The sequence below is a fragment of the Rhinopithecus bieti genome, unplaced genomic scaffold (assembly GCF_001698545.2).
Source record: "Rhinopithecus bieti isolate Rb0 unplaced genomic scaffold, ASM169854v2 scaffold_6904, whole genome shotgun sequence".
In the NCBI taxonomy this organism is placed as follows: domain Eukaryota; kingdom Metazoa; phylum Chordata; class Mammalia; order Primates; family Cercopithecidae; genus Rhinopithecus; species Rhinopithecus bieti.
The window spans coordinates 200,239-221,559 of record NW_016805192.1 but is presented as its reverse complement, the minus strand read 5'-3'; the positions used below and the strand labels follow the sequence as shown (position 1 = coordinate 221,559).

The window sequence follows — 21,321 nt, the reverse complement described above, 5'->3', positions numbered from 1 at the left end:
TATTTGTTCTTTTACTTTATTTTATTTTTTCTCCAGAATTTAAGAAAATCCGAAATGTAGTTTGGTCAAAGGTTGGACTTTTGGGAACATTTTGATGGCTAGTGTTGATATTTATCACAGCTAGAGAGGGCCGTGGGTGCTCCAGAAGGTGAGGCATGGGTTAAATCACTTTGAATCACATGGGGAGAAAGCTCATGTATTCACACCCCCTGTTCCATTCTCCTTCACTCCTCCTGAGTATCCTCAAAGAGAAAGTCTGTTTGGTCCTAATATGACTTCAGCACCTCTCCAACACTTGCTAAGATTCTTTTCTAATAAAGAGAGAAAGTCACACATTCAGAGCCTTTGCGGGGCCATAGTGTCTGGTTAGAATGAAATCTCATTGTTGAAAATGAGTAAATCTAAAGTCTCGTTTTCAGTTGATGTTATTAAGAACAATGCACATCAATGTAAAGAAAAGTGTTCAGAAAATAGCAGAATAGGTTGCATGCAGCTATAGAGTGGAGGTGGCATGGAAATCCCTGGAGTCTGGAAAAGACCAGAACACGGGACAACAGAGCTGAGGGCTTGCAGTCAGGGTGCCCTGCAAGTGCCAGTCTGTGTGGTCAGAGCATCTTGGTTGGCCGGAGACCCTGTGGGTGAGCAAGGCTAGAGCTGGCAGAACCCCAGAGCTGCACCTGGAAGCCACCTGGCTATGAGCTGAGATTACCCCCAGTGTCTGCTCTGCCTCAAGGTACCAGATAGGCAATCTGGGGTGGCCCATCCAGCCTTAAGAGTGGGTTGGATGACAGAGGAGCCCAGCACTAGGCCCCTGTGACTCAGGTACTGACGTTGGAGGTAGAGGTGGAGGAGGAAGTGTAAATGTCTTCCAATTGTCCAGAAAGACTGGGCAAGGTCCTGGGTCACCTTTCTGTTCTAGGCCCATCAGAGGCTTTCTTCAGGGTCTGGGAGAAGACGGGGGGGCCCCGGAGTGGTAGGATCAAGTTCAGACACCCCTGAGCACTGCTCTAGAGGCAGGCAGGTCAGGCCCAAAAGGTGCGTGGGCCTCAGGGAGCCACCTGTTCCCCTCCGGTTCCCCTCCAGTGAAGAGCCACAGAGGAGGGGACTAGGAAACCAGGGTTCCAGCTTCAGCTTTCTCCTGACTGACTGTGTGTCCCTGGACAAGGCACTCACCCCCTCTGGGTCTCAGTGTCCCTCCAGGTTGAAACTGCCAAATGAAGAGTTCTTTGGGTTCTGGAGGCATTGATTGGATGCTCTGCCTCCCCGTGATCCCTGAGGCCAACACCCTTTGTGTGCCTGTCCCCTTTCAAGGCAGACCAGGACACGTGTGCCAGAGCTGGCTGCAGGCCTCTGGCTACCCCAGCCTTCAGCAGAGGCTTGTCCTCCTAGGTGAGGGGTTGTCCATGCCCAGCCTCGTGAGGCCTGCATGGTTTTGGGCAGTGCCCAGTGGCACTATTGGCAGGCTCCAGGCACTAAAGGAAGAGGCCAAGACCCTGAAAGATGGGGGAGGAAGACAGGGAAGGAAGAGGTGCCTGCAGAGAGGGTGCCGGTGGCTGCCCCTCACGAATGTGCCAAAGGTTGCCAACTTGAGTTTAAGCCTTGGTTCCAGAAAACAAAGGCCCTTCTCTGGGGGCCTTAACCCCTCGGAGCCCCCAACCCTGGGCCGGCTGAGCTGCCCCAAGGGAACTAGTCCCAGAAGGGCCTGGTTGTTGGCTGCGAAGTGGCTGGGAGGGAAGTTTTAATGATACACAACACAAGACACAGGGGGGAAAAGAGAGAGGGGGGTGGTGGAGGAGAGAAGGGAGGTTGGGGGGAGAAAGAAAGACCTCCTGCCAGGCCTGTTGCCAGGAGACGGCCAGGCAGCCAGAATCAGCCCTGCTCTTTTCACAGTTGGCTTTAAGCACCGAGAGAAAGCCCGGGCCATAAAGAGGGACATGTGTTGCTGGGTGTGTAAGGCTAGCCTCTGCAGTTAGGGGAGCCCCTGCCCCCGCCCCTGCCGCTGCACCAAGAGAGCCCCTTGCGCCCCCAGCCCTGCCTCCGCGCCTGGGGGTTATGGATGAACGATAGAGCTGCCGAGCAATGGAAAAGGCAGTGGTGGCCCTGGCCTTCCAATGTCGCAGTCACTTTGGGGGTGAAACTCACCAGCTGGGCCCCAGGGAGCTGGCAGGGGCTGGCAGGGTGGGGAGGCCTGGGATTCCAGCATGGCATGTCCACAGGAAAGTATTCCTATTGGCTCAGGACGGCCCATCCAGGTGGCGGGGAGGGTGGTGTCTGCATTTCTAGGAATTCTCAACAGGGCACTCAGAAGGGAGCTGACAAGTCACAGAAACCTGCATTCTGGCTCCTGGTTCTTGTCACGGATGCCATAGTGGGAACAGCCCCCTTTAGGCTGCACCTTGGCACTTGGGGACTGTCCCTGCAGCGCAGTGACCGCTGTGTCCCTGAAGAGTCCACCACACAGCCAGGAAAGAGCAAAAAGAGGGGGAGGGTTGTTGACAAAACAAGGACTCAAGGATCCTAGGCCCTGGCTGCCAATCCAGAGAGATGTCAGTTGAAGAGTGACATGGTACTCTCAACACAGAGGACGTCAGCAAACGGGGAAGCAGCGTGTATGTGGAAGCTGGGCCTAAGCCCTGACGGTTCAAGTGAGCTCCCTGGGTGATGGCTTCTTCCATGTGATTTTACATCCCACTGAAAGCAAGCTGCAATTTCTTTCTTTTTTTTTTTTTTTTTTGAGGCGGAGTCTCGCTCTGTCGCCCGGACTGGAGTGCAGTGGCCGGATCTCAGCTCACTGCAAGCTCCGCCTCCCGGGTTTACACCATTCTCCTGCCTCAGCCTCCCGAGTAGCTGGGACTACAGGCGCCCGCCACCTCGCCTGGCTAGTTTTGTATTTTAGTAGAGACGGGGTTTCACCGTATTAGCCAGGGTGGTCTCGATCTCCTGACCTCGTGATCCGCCCGTCTCGGCCTCCCAAAGTGCTGGGATTACAGGCTTGAGCCACCGCGCCTGGCCGCAAGCTGCAATTTCTGTTGCTTCTTGTATCAATTGCATGAAAGGAAGGGCAGTTTCTTTTGATCCTCTGCCATGCCAAGGCCTGAGTGCCAGTCCTGGGAGCCTTACCAGCCCTCTAAGAAGAATCAGAAGGCGAGTGTTAGGGAGGAAGGGACAGCCAACCCACCCCGATTCCCCACCTGGTCACCTGGCCACCTGACTTCTCTTTGAGCTTTCGGAGGCACTGCTTGAGGCCGACCTGAGCTCAAACTCAAACCCCAGTCTCCTGCTCGGTGTGGTGGGCAGCCCTGCTTCCCCAGCTCATGGAGTGAGCGAGAGTGTGTGTGAGCAGTTCTGAACAAAATCAAGAAATCACTGTATCTTCCAAGAAATCTTTGACTCTGTGCCCATGTGTGCACTGAGCTGTTTCGCACGTGAGTGAGCGTCCTGGAAAACAGGCCTCCCTGGGGAAGAAGTGAGCCAGCCTACCTGCTGGAAACCACTGGGGGCTCCTGATCGGGAGGCTTGCTTTTCCTCCAACTTCCTTCACCTCTTTTTTCTGGCTGGAGTGTGTGGTTCTGCTAGTTCTGGAGTCTTTCCTGTCCCCATTCTGGACCATGTCCCACCCCAGGTATCAAGAATGGCTCATACCTGTAATCCCAGCATCTTGGGAGGCTGAGGCAGGAGGATCACTTGAGGCCAAGAGTTTGAGACCAACCTGGGCAGCATCGTGAGACCCTATCTCTGCAAAAAATTTAAAACTAAGCCAGGTGTGGTGGCACGTGTCCACAATCTCAGCTACTCGGGAGGCTGAGGGGAGAGGATCGCTTGAGCCCAGGGATTTGAGGCGGCAGTGAGCTAGGATGGCACCACTACACTCAAGCCTGGTTGATGGAGTGAGACTCTGTTTCAAAAAATAAGAAAAGAAAATGACTTACCTCCAGAGAGGCCGAATCTCCATGAGGTGGTAACCAAAAGGGTAGATTTGCCGACCGTTAGGGGCAAGTGGTGTCCTGGGCAGTGACTGGAGAAGCAGGTGGTGCCTGGGTCTGACTGCAGGAGGGAGGCCTTCTGGGTTCTGCCCCTGGGAGAGGGCAGGCTGCTGGGGAGGGTGCGCAGTAGGAGATGGAGAGATAGACCACCAAAGAGCCCACTAGGGCACCTGGCAAGTTCTGCTAGGCCCGCCGAGGCATGGCTGGGCTTTACAACAGGGGTACGGAGTTCCCTGAGTGGAAAGCCCCTCTTGCTGGCTTGCCCCTGATTTCATCCCAAGAACGGTCAACTCTAGCAAGCAAATCTACCTGCTAGGCTGTAGGTAGAGGCTCAGTCCTGTCCCTGAGGCTGGGCACAGGCTTGGTCCTTCTCGCCTGTCCTCCCCTTCCCTGTGCTCTGTCATACCCCTCCCCCATGCAGGGGAACCAGTTTTAACCTGGAAGGCTCCCTCTGCCCTCTCACAACTCAGCACCCCTGTTATTCCTTCAGAACCCCTGGTCAGCTCCCCAAGGGCTTCTTCCCCCCCACCCTCATATACTCTTAGAGTCTGTGGCTTCTGTTTCTCTAGTTTGTTCAGGGGAGAGTCCCCGGAGGCCCACCTTACCCCCGAGAAGCACTCCAAAGAATGGCCATTGAGCTCGCCTGTCGGTGTTCCTCCCCCAGGCAGCACCAAACTCGCTAGATTGGCCCTCAGTCTCCCTTCTTCTTCTTATTTGTTTTGGAGACAGGATCTTGCTCTGTTGTCTAGGCTGCAGTGCAGTAGTGCCATCAGCGCTCACTGTAGCCTGCATCTCCTGGGCTCAAGTGATCCTACCACCTCAGCCTCCTGAGTAGCTAGCACTACATGCACACACCACCACACCGGGCTAATTTTTTTGATTTTTAGTAGACAGATGAGGTCTTGCCATGTTTTCCAGGCTGGTTTCAAACTCCTGAGCTCGAGTGATGCTCCTGCCTTGGCCTCCCAAAGTGTTGGGATTACGGGCATGAGCCACCTCACCCAGCTCAGTCTCCCTTATTCTTAATGAGGGGACCATGAGTTAATCTCTTAGGTCCACCCTCACCTCCTCCAGGAAGCCTCCCTAATTTACACCCCTCCCTCTTTGTGCCTTCTAGCTTCTCATCAGTGTAGTCATTCCTGACCTAGAGTGGCCTTCAGCAGTTGCCAAGATTTGTCCCCAAAGCTCAGGGCTGGTGGTCAGGTGGGTTAGGGATGAGTTGTCAGGGGTTGGGAGAGTACCTCTCCTAATGCAATGAGAAACAGATCTAGCTGGGTTGGAGGGAAGGGAGGAGGGCCTGGGCCCCCTTAGCTAGCCCCCTTCACTCCTCACCTCTGCACCCCTGCCTAGACTCTTGACCAGGAAGTTGAGCTAAAGGAGAGTGGAGACAGGAGACAGGGCTCTTCTCTCTGGGATAGGACTCTCCCCATGGGGCTCTTCAGAGGTGAGGTCCTGCCTCTGGGGCCCCTGGGAGTCCCTAGACCTTAAAGGTATTGTGCCCACACATTCTGGATGGGGCCTGTGAAGATGGTCAGGGTCATAGTGCCACCTGCTGGGGCTCCCAGGAACAACAGCTGGAGAGACGCTGACATACGTGTGTGTGTGTGTGTGTGTGTGTGTGTGTGTCTCAGTTGTGGTGGTGGTGGGGCAATTAATAACACCTCACCACAGATCTTAAAATTCGCCTGATATTGAACCCTCACCCCCCTTCCAAGGAAGAAGCCAAAAGAGCGCAGAGAAATGATACTGGAATTCAGCTGGGGCTCCCGGGGAAAGCCAGGGCCACAGGGACATGATTGCACGCCTTGGAACTAGTGTTTTTTGAACTTCATTCACGAAGCCTGGTTTCTAGGGATGGTTTATCTTTTCATGGACCTAGAAGGAAAGTGGAGATTGTTCTTTGTGCTTCTATGTGAAATGGGGTTTTAAGGGCAAAAAACAAGTAAGCACTTTGGATATCTTTGCATTTTATTACATTGATAACAGGAAGAAAAGCATGTTACATTGTAAATGTCGATGATTAGAAACAGTCCAAGGTGATCATTGTAATGTCAATTTCTGAAGCAGATGGGAAAAGTAAGTAGGATAATGAAATGAATAAGCACAGTGCCTCTCACTTGCTAAATACTCTGCATGTTGGGAAACTCATTGATAAAATGAAACCCGCTGTAGAGAAAGTGATTAGCCTTCTTGGCAAGCCAGGCTGGAGGTGAGCAGGGTTGGCCAGGGTCATGGGGTGATGTCTTGGTTGGAAGCCACTAGGTGACCTGTGTCCTGCTGAGACACAAGTATGCTGCTCAGCTGGGATTATTTTTAAAAAGCTAGATGTGTGAATAAAGAATTTGGGGGATTACAATTTTGGTTTGTAAATGAAACCTTTGTTTTAGGAAGAACTCAGCATAGGACCCTTGCAAGTACTTCTTTTCTCTTTTTCTTTTCTTTTCTTTTTTTTTTTTTTCGGGACAGAGTCTCGTTCTGTCACCCAGGCTGGAGTGCAGTGGTGCGATCTCGGCTCACTGCAACCTCCACCTCCCCGTTTCAAGCAATTCTCCTGCCTCAGCCTCCCAAGTAGCTGGGACTACAGGTGCCCGCCACCATGCCTGGCTAATTTTTGTATTTTTAGTAGAGATGGGGTTCCACCATGTTGGCCAGACTGGTCTTGATCTCTTGACCTCATGATCTGCCCGCCTTGGCCTCCCATAATGCTGGGATTACAGGCGTGAGCCACCGCGCCTGGCTGCACCTTGCAAGTATTTCACATGACATTTGTTTTGCTCCTTTCATCCCTTTACTTATATAACCAAACTCCACCTGCAGTGACAAGGCTGGCCTGATAACCTACTCATGTAGCCAAATGCAGACGCTTCTTAGGCAGAATTTAGAGAATAAATGGGAGAATATTTGGGGGGCTGGAGGGTGGGACTGATGTTGGGGAATCAGCAAGCACCAGGCCACCATCTTGGTGTATGACATTTGTTTCCCCATTGAATCCTCACTAGAACCCTATGCAAGAGCTGCCGCTACCACCCTCGTTTTACAAATAAGGGACTTGTGGCCCAGGCAGGCTATGTGACCTGTCTGAGGTCATAGTCCTGATAAACGCTAGAACTCGGGTGTGAACCCAGAGAGTCTGGGGTGACTCCAAAGGGCTGAGGCTGGAAACATAGGAAGGTTGTGATGCCCCTGCTGGGAATGTGCCTGGGGGAAGATTTGGAGGGATGGCTCATGGTCAGTGGGATTTAGTTTCCCACTCACCAGGCAGAGGACTGACCTGGTATGTGCTTTCAGGGCTGACATGCACAATTGTGCATGTTGTGCACTGCAAAAGGTTACCCCACATATGAGGACACTGTGCACATCACGGCCATATTTGCAGTGACTGTTTTCTGACAGTCGGAAATAAAGTGCCTGGAGGAGGAGGGACCTCTTTCTAAATCACTTAGAGGGGCTTCATGGGTGGTTGGCCTTTTCCACGTGTATATCACCATCTTCCTCCACCCAAGGGAGTGAGCAGGTACTGGGGCAACTTCAGGCCATTGCTCCAACCCCTGTGTTGAGGGGGTGGAGGAACCTTTTGCATTTTCTGCACCCTCTTCACTTCTCCCAGAGGTCATGGGAGGGGCAACAGACAGCAAAAGCCTTCTCTGTGTCACTGGCCCTGCTGTTTTTTTCTCTCTGAGGCATCTCTCTGGCTGAAGATTCAGGCTCTTGCCATCCCTGCAGCAACAGGATCGCATAATTGGTGGTAAGGTGGGGAGGGAAGGAAGGAGAAGAGAGGAAGAGTCCAGTGGGTCAGCGGATCAGAAGAGATAGAACAGGGACTGCCTTAAAAAAAAAAAAATTATAGACCAAGTGTGGTGGCTCATGCTTGTAATCCCAAGTCTTTGGAAGGCCAAGGCAGGAGGATCACCTGAACCCAGGAGTTCAAGACCAGCCTGGGCAACATACTGAGACCCCATTTTACAAAAAATGAAAACATTAGCCAGGCATGGTGGTGCTTGCCTGTTATCCCAGCTTCTCAGGAGGCTAAGGCAGGAGGATCACTTGAGCCTAGGAGGTCAAGGCTGCAGTGAGCCATGATGGTGCCACTGCACTCCAGCCTGGGCAACAGAGCAAGACCCTGTCTCAAAGTAAATAAATTAATTTTAAAAATTAAAAATAAAATGTAAAAAGTACATATACACACACATCCACATGTATGTAAAATGTCATAGATCATTTGGGTTGTTGTAACAAGCATATAAGTATATCAAGTATATCAGCCTTCAAACAGATGCAGTCCATGAAAATCTGGGTTTACAAAAACAGATAGTTTGGCATAGAGGCCTGTGCAGAGAGAGGGGATTAGTCACCATATAAAATGGTTTCCAGGGAGTTGTTGTCTTTTCTAAATAATTTTGTTTTGTTTTTTGAGACAGAGTCTCACTCTGTCACCCAGGCTGGAGTGCAGTGGAGTGATCTTGACTCACTGCAAACTCCACCTCCCAAATTCAAGCCATTCTCCTGCCTCAGCCTCCTGAATAGCTGGGATTACAGGTGCCCGCCACCACACCCACCTAATTTTTGTATTTTTAGTAGAGACAGGCTTTCACCATGGTGGCCAGACTGGTCTCGAACTCCTGACCTCAGATGATTCACTCGCCTCGGCCTCCCAAAATGCTGGGATCACAGGCGTGAGCCACCGCACCTGGCCTCTAAAGAATTTTAAGTGAATTTCCAAGAGTTTCAAATATGATTGTTATGTTTATGGAATGCTTATTCTATTAGCTCTGAGCTCATGCTATTATGTCTGTGGCCATGCGACCCAGCATACACTCTGTCCTTGTGGCCACTGCCAATGGGACTAGCTGTGGGTACCTGACCCTTGGCACCCTTAGCCCTTGGCGGATCCAGCTAGCACTGATGTGGTGTCCCCTTTTTTCTCAGACACTTGCATCAGGAGGTATGGTAGATGCCACTGGGCCCCAAAGCCATATGACTATAGCACAACGCAGGCATCAAGGCAGCCATGACTGCCATGCACAGGCTGCAAATTCTTTATCTATCTATATATATATATATATAATGTGTATATATATTTTATTATACCTTAAGTTCTAGGGTACATGTGCACAATGTGCAGGTTTGTTACATAGGTATACATGTGCCATGTTGATGTGCTGCACCCATCAACTCATCATTTACACTAGGCATTTCTCCCAATGCTCTCCCTCCCCCAGCCCCCCACCCTCCAAGAGGTCCCGGTGTATGATGTTCCCTGCCCTGTGTCCATGTGTTCTGATTATTCAGTTCCCACCTATGAGAACATGCGGTGTTTGGTTTTCTGTCCTTGTGATAGTTTGCTGAGAATGATGGTTTCCAGCTTCATCCGTGTCCCTGCAAAGGACATGAACTCATCCTTTTCATGGCTGCATAGTATTCCATGGTGTATATGTGCCACATTTTCTTTTCTTTTTTTTGATACGGAGTCTCACTCTGTCACCCAGGCTGGAGTACAGTGGCATGATCTCGGCTCACTGCAAGCTCTGCCTCCCGGGTTCATGCCATTCTCCTGCCTCAGCCTCCCGAGTAGCTGGGACTATAGGTGCCTGCCACCACGCCCAGCTAATTTTTTATATTTTTAGCAGAGACGGGGTTTCACCCTGTTAGCCAGGATGGTCTTGATCTCCTGACCTCATGATCCACCCGCCTCGGCCTCCCAAAGTGCTGGGATTACAGGCATAAGCCACCATGCCCAGCCCATTTTCTTAATCCAGTCTATCATTGATGGACATTTGGGTTGGTTCCAAGTCTTTGCTATTGTGAATAGTGCCACGATAAACATACATGTGCATGTGTCTTTGTAGTAGCATGATTTATAATCCTTTGGGTATATCTCATTACTCAGTAATGAGATCGCTGGGTCAAATGGTATTTCTAGTTCTAGATCTTTGAGGAATCGCCACACTGTCTTCCACAATGGTTTACACTCCCACCAACAATGTAAAAGTATTCCTATTTCTCCTCATCCTCTCCAGCATCTGTTGTTTCCTGACTTTTTAATGATCGCCATTCTAACTGGCATGAGCTGGTATCTCATTGTGGTTTTGATTTGCATTTCTCTGATGACCAGTGATGATGAGCATTTTTTCATGTCTGTTGGCTGCATAAATGTCTTCTTTTGAGAAATGTATGTTCATATCCTTTGCCCACTTTTTGATGGGGTTGTTTATTTCTTGTAAATTTGTTTAAGTTCTTTGTAGATTCTGGATATTAGCCCTTTGCAGGCTGTAAATTCTAAGCATCAGGAAGTAGGTGTGAGTAGAAGTGGAGGCAGAAAGTAGCCGGTTCTGTTTTCCAACTGCATTCTCCTTTCCTGTGCCCTGCGTAATCACCATGGAACCCCTTTCGCGAGGCTACTTCCAACAGGAGGCAGAGGGTGGGAGAATTCAGGTCAGAAGGCTCATCCCTAGGAAAGAGAGTGCCGACAGACAAGGCTCCTTGGAAGCCTGACAAATCAAATTTACCATTTATTGAGCACCTACTATGTGCCAGGAACACTACACACATGATTTCATTTAATCTTCACAAGCAGCCCAAAGAGCAGCTTTCTCCCTATGTACAGTCAGAGAAACGGAGGCTCTGAGAGATTGTAAGGGACTTGCCCAAGGTCACTCAGCTAGGAAGGAAAGCCAAAAGGCCAGCCTAGGTATCCTGGCCGTCCAGGACCGGAGACACTGCTGTGAAGCTTCCCAGTGGGAAGAAGAAAAGTCAGGCATCAATATTCATCCCCGAGTGAGAGTTAAGAGTTCAGCCCTGTCCCAGGCACCTCTGGGCGGGTGGGTGGAGAATCCGAAAGAAAGAGGCCCCTCCCTGGTCCTCAAGGTCGTGCCAACAGGCCAACTAAGCCATGTCCCAAATTGAGAGCGGGTTAAGCAACAGGGCTTTGGAGAAGGAAGTGCTGGGGGCTGCAATGCCAGAGGGTTCCTTGAGGAGACGGGGCTGGTGGGGCGTTTAGGGGCTGGCTAGGAGCAGGACCGGGAGGAACGGACCCTCTGGACTCGGGAGTGCGGGGTAGATGGAGGCAGGGGAGATGGAGGCTCTGCAGTGTGAGGCAGACGGACGGGGAAGGCCGCATCCAGCTGAAAGACCTTGAGCAACCACGTCCTCCTCTGAGCTCCGCGTTTGCCGTGTGCAAAGTGAAGGGGTAGGCCGACCCCGCAGGGCCCTTCTTGCTCTCCTCTGCGGTGTGGGGGGGTCTCTGGTCCGCGGGAGGACAGCCCCTGCTGCGCCGAGCGGCCTCCAACGTCCGCGGCCACCGCGAGCAGCGCTGACCGGCAGGGGGCGCTCCTGCAGAAGGCTGGCTTAGGTGGCGCCATCGGCACAGCCTGGGCTGGCCTGGGGACCCGGGAGGCCTCCCCCTCCATCCCTCCCGGTCCGCTGCCACCACTTGGCTTCTCACACCGCCCCTTCCCACTCCATGTTCTGGGATTATAGGCTTGGGAAGTTGCTGGTATCTAGGTCCTTGAGCAGGTCACTTCGCCTCTCTGTGCCTCAGTTTCTTCAGGCACAAACTGGGTTGTGTGAGGAAGAGATGAGTTATTGGTCAGGAGAGCCTTCCAGCCACAGGTGAGGTAGATACGCCACCGTTGCACGCCCCAATATCATTCCCAGGGCAGGGGCTGCGGCTCTACCACCTCAGGGTTACAGTTTGCTTTAAATATTTATTTGTTTGTTTGTTTTTTTCAGACAGGGTCTCCCTCTGTCGCCCAGGCTGGAGTGCAGTGGCGCAATCACGGCTCACTGCAGCCTCAAACTCTTGGGCTCAAACCATCCTCCTGCCTCAGCCTTCTGAGTAGCTGGGACCAGAGGTGCATACCACCATGCCCAGCTATTAATTTTTTTTTGTAGAGATGAGATCTTGCTATGGTGCCCCAGGCTGGTCTCGAACTCCTGGGCTCAAGCAATCCTCCTGTCTCAGTCTCCCAAAGTGCTGGGATTACAGGCGTGAGCCACCGTACCCTGCTTTAAACTTTTATTCAAACTCCTTTTGTGCAAACATAGAAATAATTCCTGGATCCTACAGATGGCCTGGCATGGTGAGTGATGCTCAAAACGTAGCTGTGGAATGATTAGTTTTTTTAAATCATCCGGACAGAAGCTATTAGAAAATCAGACAGTGCACCTCTTCTGAATCACACCAGAAGATGTCCACATTCATCTTCACATTTCTCACCACTGTTCTGTGAGGAAGACAGACAGTTTGTATCCATTTTATGGATGAGGAAACCAAGGTCACAGAGGAAGCCAGAGACAAGATTTTAAGTTAGGACCTAGAGTTCTCTCCATGCAACCTCAGGTAAATGAGCCTGTTGTTGCCAGTGACTCCTATTGGAGACACGTGGTATTGCAACCAGGCCACATTAGACACTGAATGCCCCTCATGAGGAAGAAGATGGGCACATTCTGGGTGACAAGATCAGAGAGGAAGAAACTAGGGTAGATATTAATATTGGAGCTGGAGGGGATAAAAATGATATTTCAGAATCAATAGCATATTGGAAAGGCTTAGCTAGCTTAAAAACGTTCCCTATTTTTTTTTTTTTTTGGAGAGGGAGTCTCACTCTGTCACCCAGGCTGGAGTGCAGTGGCATGATCTCGGCTCACTGCAAGCTCACCCTCCCCGGTTCACACCATTCTCCCACCTCAGCCTCCCAAGTTGCTGGGACTACAGGCACCCGCCACCATGCCCAGCTAATTTTTTTGTATTTTTAGCAGAGACAGGGTTTCCCCATGTTAGTTAGCCAGGATGGTCTCGATCTCCTGACCTCTTGATGCGCCCGCCTAGGCCTCCCAAAGTGCTGGGATTACAGGCATGAGCCACTACACCTGGTAAAACATTCTCTATCCTTAAGTTCCCAACACTTTTTCAACCTCCTCTCACTCCAAAAGTAGACCTTAATATAGCAAAGGCATGCTTTTTAGGGTGAACCCTTATAATTATAATGACAACCAATGGGAGAACTTGGTTTCTTTTCAAACATTTGTGTGGCTAATTAGGAGGGACTATTCCATCCGTTAAAGTGAAGAAAGAAGGACTGAAAAAAAATCACTCTGCAAAATCTAGCTCAAACATTGCTGCATCTCAGTCGCTATTGTCTTAGCTACCTCTTCCCTGGAACAATGAATTGATTGTCCTCGTTCCTGCCTTATTTGGTACTTTCTTCTCTTTACTGCCACACAGTGGTTAAATATGTGTCTTTGGTGTCAGCTCCCTGGGTTCTAATCCCGGTTCTAAGCTTACTAGCTGGCCAGTTACTTGACTTCTCTGTGCCCATTTCCTCATTTGTAAAATGTGAAGATTAAATGGGTTAGCAGTTTTATAGGACTTAGAACAATGCCTCATGCAATGTAAGTGCTCAATAACTAGTTCACACTTACATAGAAATGTCAGAATGCTCTCCGTATTTATTTATGTGTCTTTCCCAACAAACTGTGTGCTCCTCAAGGGCAAGAACTGACTTCATTATCTCTTACCCCAGGATTTAGCACCAGATGCTTATTCAAAGTATGTTGAATTGAATATTATATATTCATGCTTTATCATTATTTTTTCTAAGACAGGGTTCTTGTTCTGTTGCACAGGCTAGAGTGCAGTGGTGGCGTCATGGCTGACTGCAGTCTCAACTTCCCATGCTCAAGCAATCCTCCCATCTCAGCCTCCAGGGTAGCTGGGACTACAGGCATGTGCCCCAATGCCTGACAAACATTTTTTTCTTTTTTGTGTTAACAGGGTCTCACTGTGTTGCCGAGGCTGGTCTTGAACTCCTGGCCTCAAGCAATCCTCCTGCCTCAGTCTTCCAGAATGCTAGGATTATAAACATGAGCCACTGTATCTAGCCTTATACTTTATATAAAATGGAAAATATGTAGTGAGGTGGAGTTAGCCATTTTTTTTTTTTTAAGTTAACACTCAGCTCACTGCTTCCCAGAGATAAACCAAGGTTCGAGTCTCTCTTTTGTTTAAAGAAAAACATCTGGCTGGGCCACTGCAGTCCTACCCTGAGCTCAGGAAAACATGCTGTGGTCCAATTGTCTGCTAGTCAGGACATGGTTAATGAGCACTTCCTGCAAACTTATTTGTACCTGCAGTTCTGATAATATGACCTGGAGGAAATGGTCTGGTGGTGGCTGACTCCTAAAACTAACTGCAAAGGAATTGCATTCCTCCAGGCACCTACGAACTTCATGATGGGACCCCTTTCCTCTCATCCTTCTTTTTAGAGAGCAAGAACTTACCCAGATGAAAACAAACTAAAAAATGTTGAGAATGCCTCTGTGCAGACCCAAATCTATAGGATTTTATTTATAGTAAATTATGGCATTTTTTTTTAACTTCTTTTCCCTAAGAAAGTTGTTTTCTTGCCTCCCTCCTTCCCTTCCTTCCTTCCTTTCTTCTTTTCTTTTTTTTTGGAGATGGAGTTTTGCTCTTGTTGCCCCAGGGCTAGAATGCAATGGTGGGATCTCTGCTCACTGCAACCTCTGCCTCCCAGGTGCAAGCGATTCTCCTGCCTCAGCCTCCCGAGTAGCCGGGACTACAGGCATGCACTACCACACCCGGCTAATTTTTTGTATTTTTAGTGGAGATAGGGTTTCACCATGTTGACCAGTCTAGTCTGGAACTCCTGACCTCAGGTGATCCACTTGCCTTGGCCTCCCAAAGTGCTTAGATTACAGGCGTAAGCCACAGTGCCTGGCCTCCTTCCTCCTTCTTTTGAGCAGTATCCATAGCTGTGCCCTGTGTGGAACCCTTTTCTGTTGTAAAACACCCCAGTGTAGAGTCTTTCGCTAGCGCTTTGCCCTTAGGGGACTTCACAGTGGTTGAAGAAAGAATGGCCTGATGCTCCGTGCCACCTGCCCAGCCATCTCCTGGTCTCCAGGTCAGCTCACTGTGTTCTATGCTCCTAAAAGTGGTAACCAGGGCTGGGGTGGGGATTATATTCATGCTGAGTCCAGTGCCCAAGCAGAGCTTGGACACATATGTCACCTGACATACATGAGTCGACTTATGGGGACAATGTAGTGAGTTATCTGAATTTTTTTTTTTGAGATAGAGTCTTGCTCTGTCACCCTGGCTAGAGTACAGTGGTGCGATCTCGGCTCACTGCAACCTCTGCCTCCCAGGTTCAAACGATTTTCCTGCCTTAACCTCCTGAGTAGGTGGGACTACAAGTGCCTGCCACCACACCTGGCTAATTTTTGTATTTTTAGTAGAGATGGGTTTCACCATCTTGGCCAGGCTGGTCTCAAACTCCTGACCTCGTGATCCAACCACCTCCGCCTCCCAAAGTGCAGGGATTACAGGCGTGAGCCACAGTGCCAGCTTTTTCTTTTCTTTTTTTTTTTTTGAGATCAAGTCTTGCTCTGTCCCCCAGGCTGGAGTGCAGTGGTGCGATGTCCACTCACCGCAAAGTCCGCCTCCTGAGTTCAAGCGATTCTCCTGCTTCAGTCTTCTGAGTAGCTGGGATTACAGGCGCCTGCCACCATGCCCAGCTAATTTTTGTATTTTTAGTAGAGATGGGGTTTCACCATGTTGGCCAGGGTGATCTCAGGTGATCCTGATCTCAGGTGATCCACCCACTTTAGCCTCCCAAAGTGTTGGGATTACAGGCATGAGCCACCACGCCCAACCATGTTATCTGAAATTGAGATTTCCCCTTCAAGTCACTACTTACTTACCTATAACTGCTAGACAGAACTGGACTGCTCAAAGCACTCCTGCTAGTTTCAACCATGTCAGTACAGATGGCTCATCCTGTCTCTCATGAACATTATAAAATCTGGGGCAGTGTTTGTAGCCATTGATAAGTCAGGTCAGACCTTCCAGGGTCCAGTGTTTATTCTTTCAGTTATTCATTCATTAATTCAGTTATTTAACAATCTTTTTACTGTGGGCTGAAACTCAGTACCACTATGGGAGGAAGTGTGGGATAGAAAAGAAACAGGGGACAGGGTCTCAGATCTTGAGGTGTCTGCAATCTACACATAGCAGGGATCCTAATCTCCCAAACTCAAGGACAGTATATATCAACATAGGCACTGGAACAAAGTACAGTTGTGCCAATAAAGGTTGTAGAACCAACGTGGTGAGTGGGCAGAGGCAGGAGTGGTCAGTCAAGGTGGGGTTCCAGGGGGAAGCCAGCTGCCCTTGGCCACAGAAGCATGGCTGGGTGGGGGGACACCAAAGGACTGCTTCTCTGCATTCAGCCTGCCTTGACTGAACTCAAAGATGCTGCTGGATCAAGAGCTGGAAAATGGCCTTGGACAGGCAAGCGGCAAGAGAAGGTCAGTCCCACACTCTCCCCACAAGACAGTTTAAAGTGTTCTGTGAGGAAGAAGAAGGAGGGAGGGAGGAACAGCAGTGAGAAGGCCTCAAACTGGAAGTGCCATGGGGAGTGGTGAGCTCTGCCAGCTCTGGAGTGAGCTCCCCAAGATAGGACAGGGGCGCTTCCCGCAGAAGGACAGATGAGTGAAGGTCACAGAGGACTCCAGTCTGGAAATACTGCCCTGCCCCTCCCAAATACCTTTCCTGCAAATGCTTGAAGTTCCACCATTGGAGATTCATTGTTATGTATTTGTCTCCTCCCGACTTTCAGTAACTTTTTTCATTATGTCAAACATGCTTGTCATAGAAAAGTAGGAAAACGCAAGGAGGATAAAACTGCTTCTTACCCACACTCCCAGCCTCCAAGGCAGCCACTGTTAACATTTTGGTCTCCTTCTCTGCCCCGTTTTCTGTCATGTTCAGGCATGGCTGTGAGTTCCCTGGAAGGGATTCTGAAGCCCACTTTCCCCACTCAGCTTCAGTCCTAGTTCAGTCTGATGTTCCAGAAAAATCAAGTCTCCCATCCCCGAGAGCCAGTGAGTTCTATGACCTTGAGGAAGTCATTCATCTTTCTGGACTTTAGTGTCCTCATCTGTATGATGGGGAGAATCATGACCCACACATGACCTCGCACTGCTCCAGAGTCAATGCTAGTGGAATGTTGCAAGGGCATTGCCAATACAGTTCAAATATGTGGGGCTAGGACTGATGGGAGTGGTCAGGACAGAGCCAGTCATCATAAGGCTATGGCAAGAAGGCCAGGTCACAGGGAGGATGGTGAAGGACAGGGAGAGGGACAGGTGAGCCCACACCCACACCAGTCCTGTCCAGGCTCCACAGGACCAGCCGTCCTGGACAGCTGTGTCTCCGGTTATCATGGGCACCTTCCCTCGGAGCTGCTGGGGCATCATCTGTTCCACTTCCTGTTGGTTCCAGAGTTCATTTCCAGTGCAGTTTGAGGGGATTAGAGGAGAGAGCCAGCCTGGAAAACCGCATTTCCACTTAGGAGGCACAGGAGATCTGGAGCCAACCAAAGACAGATGGTTCCTGAGGGTTTGCTTCAGGCAGGGTGGGCTGGCCTGAGAGCAGGTGCCAGGAAGAGGAAGGAGAGGTCTGCAGACATCCTGGAGCTAGATTTGGTGTGGCCGTAGCAAAGCTTTCAGCCTCATCATGTTTGTGATTTCCAAAGTGTGTGTGTGTGTGTGTGCACGTGCATGTGTGCACAAGAGGAGGAGAGGGCTCCAGTCCTGAGTGCTGGCTGCCTTGGGCTGGTTAATGGAGACAGGTAGCTGCATGTGGATATCTAAGAATGCTTCTCTTGCATACCTGTGTGAACGTGTGGACCCAGGACCAGCTGTGGGGCTGCCCAGGAATGTAGATATCCATAGGGGAGCAGTGGGGGTCTGTGTGTCACCAAATGCCTGGACTTGGGCTGTAGTGTGTGTGCCCCATGGAGCCTGTGTCCGAGCCCGGGAAGGAGTGTTTCCATGAGCACACATGTGTTTGTATGATACATCTTTACAGCCATAAAAAGGCCACAAACCAGGGTTATAAGCTGAAAACAACACTTGTTTACTGAGTACCTACTATGTGCTGGGACTTGTGCCAGGCTCTGGAGACACAGAGAGAAGTAAAACTCAGGCCGGCCCTTCAGGAACCCACAAGGCAGAGGGAAGGTGGCAGAGCAACAAATCATTTATGGCACAGGCTGTAGATCCCAAGGGCTGCTCTTCATGTCCTTCCTCAGGGATCCTATAATATCACAATTGCAAGGATGATCTGTTTTCACTGCCATCTCCCCCTCCAGGCTATGAGCCCCTTGGGGATGGACACTTAGGAGGTACTCGATGCTTTGTAAGGATGTGTAATGCAAAGGTGTCTGTGAGTCAGGCTGTGTCTGGGCAGTTCTGAGCCAGCCACGGCCAATCATAAGCCACAGTCAGTACTGACAGTATCTCTGGCTAGGGCTGGGCTCAATTCCTGCCTCCACTACAGCTGGCCCACCTACACCGGCTACGTAAGCTCTCCCAGCCTCTGTTTTTTTTTATCTGTGCGATGGGGTTATGACTGTCCCAGCCTCCCAGAGGGCTTGAGGCTTTAGTGAGATCGAAAGCCAGGCTGGGCACATGTGCATGTGTATACACACGTACACACACACACACACCCCGCCTTGGTACACAGGAGCTGCTGTGGAATTATTATTAGCAAGAAGGAGCTATTATCTGGGCAGTTCTGTGCAGCCTTGTTGCCCAAAAAGGCAGAAGCAGAACTCTGAAGCCTCCGTGGGCAAGCTGGGTGGACACCCCAGCAGACAGAAACCTTGTACAGTTCTAACATCAGGAGGAGGGAGCCCAAGGATGGGGCCATGCCATTGGCTGGCAAGGACTCAAGAGCATCCATCTAAATATTTTCCTCGTGTTCCTCACTCTCCAACCACTGATGTCTCCATTGAGTCTTGGGTGCTTCTTCCAGTCTCTTTGATTCATAGGCTTACCCATCAGACATCAACATGTAACTTTCATGAAATTGTGAAAAGGTATCACTTTGGGAGAATGTACCGTGCCTTCTCCATGCACAATCATGCTTGTGTGTGCTTAGGGGCATGAGAACAGGAAGAGCAGCTGGGCAGCCTGAGTCGAACCCACTCCATCCTCACCTGCCTAGGGGGTGTGGCTGGGGCCTGGTGGGGTCTATCTGCCATCCTAGTCCATGGCTGTTCCTTCTCTCTGACTCATACTGGTCCAGCTCAGGCCCCTCATGCGCTAGCTTCTGTGATCATAGTTCAAAGTCTTTTGTTTGTTTGTTTGTTTGTTTGTTTGTTTGAAATGGAGTCTTGCTCTGTGGCCCAGCCTGGAGTGCAGTGGCACGATCTTGGCTCACTGCAAGCTCTTCCTCCCAGGTTCACGCCATTCTCCTGCCTCAGCCTCCAGAGCAGCTGGGACTACAGGTGCCCACCACCACGCCTGGCTAATTTTTTTGTATTTTTAGTAGAGACGGGGTTTCACCATGTTAGCCAGGATGGTCTCGATCTCCTGACTTTGTGATCCACCCGCCTCGGCCTCCCAAAGTACTGAGATTACAGGCTTGAGCCACCGTACCTGGCCCATGGTTCAAAGTCTTACCAGTGATATGCTGGAGTTGGGTCCAGCTGGCCTGCAGGGCTAGCTGTGCACATCTCTTCCTAACTCCAGTGATCAGAAATGATGCCACATTGGTGGCATGAAGTCAGCCATGATGAGAATATTTAAGTCACAGAGATCAACAAATGATACAAATCAGACCACCGTCAACCTTCCTCGAGAACCAGTTATAAACAGCATCACACCCCGGTCCTGCCTGCAGGTATAACAATCACTGATATTAGGTGCCGGCACCTGCAAGGCATTTAACATCTTTTTATTTATTTATTTATTTATTTATTTATTTATTTATTTATTTATGATGGAGTCCCATTCTATTGCCCAGGCCTGAGTGCAATGGCATGATTTCGGCTCACTGCAACCTCCTCCTCCCGGGTTCAAGTGATTCTCTTGCCTCAGCCTCCTGAGTAGCTAGGATTACAGGTATGCACCACCACGCCTGGCTAATGTCTTTGTATTTTCAGTAGAGACAGGGTTTCACCATGTTGGCCAGGCTGGTCTTGAATTCCTGACCTCAGGTGATCCTGTCACCTTGGCCTCCCAAAATGCTGGGATTACAGGCATGAGCCACGGTGCCTGACTGGCATTTAACATCTTACCTGCACAAAAATCCTGTTAGATATTTCTCATCATCCATATTTCATATGGGGCTCATAACTTACATGATTTGACTCCAGGTCTCTGCACATTACACTGGGCCATGTGGCCTCAATAAATAGAACCGTGGAATTTGATAGGGCTGGCAGAGCTGTTAGGAATCATCAGATCATCTAATCACTGTGCTCATTTGACAGAGAAACTGAGCTCAAAGAAGCTCAAAGGGGCGGTGGAGGGGGGGGGCTTCCTCTGTTAATGCCACCTAACACAGTAGCCACCATCTTCCCATCACCTCTCCCAGCCCCCTACCATGCTGGTGTCCACTGAAAAGCCAAGGTCGCTGTCACTTGATGTTCCATATGCATGGCTAATTTTTTGGAAACTTTACATGCAGATCTTGACATTCATTGCAAGCTATATTTTGTTTTGCTTGATTTGACCCAGTGTTCCAGACTCAAAAACATTTGAACTCTCACTTGGGTCATTGGTTGTATGTCTGCTTTCTAGACAGGTACCACCCACTGCTTTGATCTCTGCACCTTTGCGGCAGAAATTGGGGTTAAACTTAAAAAAATAATAAGCAAAACAGAACTTTGGGGCCCAACACTTGAAGGTCCCACCCTATCTACCAGAGATTCTGGCATCTACACATCTTGGAAAGTGGGTCCCTCCTCCCGCAGGCCTCTGTCTGCCCCACTGTCCACTCTGGATTTCTGCCCTGGAGAACATCAGAAGCATTTTGTCAAAATCCCACGGAGGCCCACGCTGTGCACCTCGCCAGTGACAGTCACTCACCCGTTTAAAAACAGGGCGCCCTTTCCTCTCTCCCCTCTAACCAAGATTCTGCCTGGCAACAGGGTCCCCCGAGCCATTGGACATGCATTTCCCCCGCTTCCAGAGAGCGGTTCTGCTTCAGGACCCGGCCCTGCCCTGAGTCTGGGGGCTGCGGCGAAGAGACCCGCACTCGCTGGGCAGGAGGGCGGACAATGACCCGGGTTTTCCACTGACTCCAGGTGCGTCCCTCCTCCTCCCCGTCCACCTTCTCTACCTCGGAGAAGCCATTGCGCTTGCCTCCGCCCCACCCCGGAGAGGCAGAATCTCCTCCGTTCCCACCTCGTATCCTCCTCCCCGCCTCTCCAGGCCCGGGGGGCTTCACGTTCCTCCGCCGCGACCTCGGGCGGGCGCGGCGCCAGGTGAGCGCTCACCTGGGGCCGGGGGGCGGGTCAATGGGGGCGGG

The 21,321-nt window shown here is 50.5% G+C and overlaps 1 long non-coding RNA gene across 1 annotated transcript; it reads right to left on the bottom strand.

Moving 5' to 3' along the window:
• LOC108529356 (uncharacterized) lies at window positions 1-2,471 on the bottom strand. Its single transcript, XR_001885509.1, has 3 exons — window positions 2,143-2,471; window positions 831-944; window positions 1-311 (listed from the first exon to the last, which is right to left on the bottom strand). It is a non-coding gene; the product is annotated as an uncharacterized LOC108529356 (long non-coding RNA).
• Between the last annotated feature and the right edge of the window lie 18,850 nt (window positions 2,472-21,321).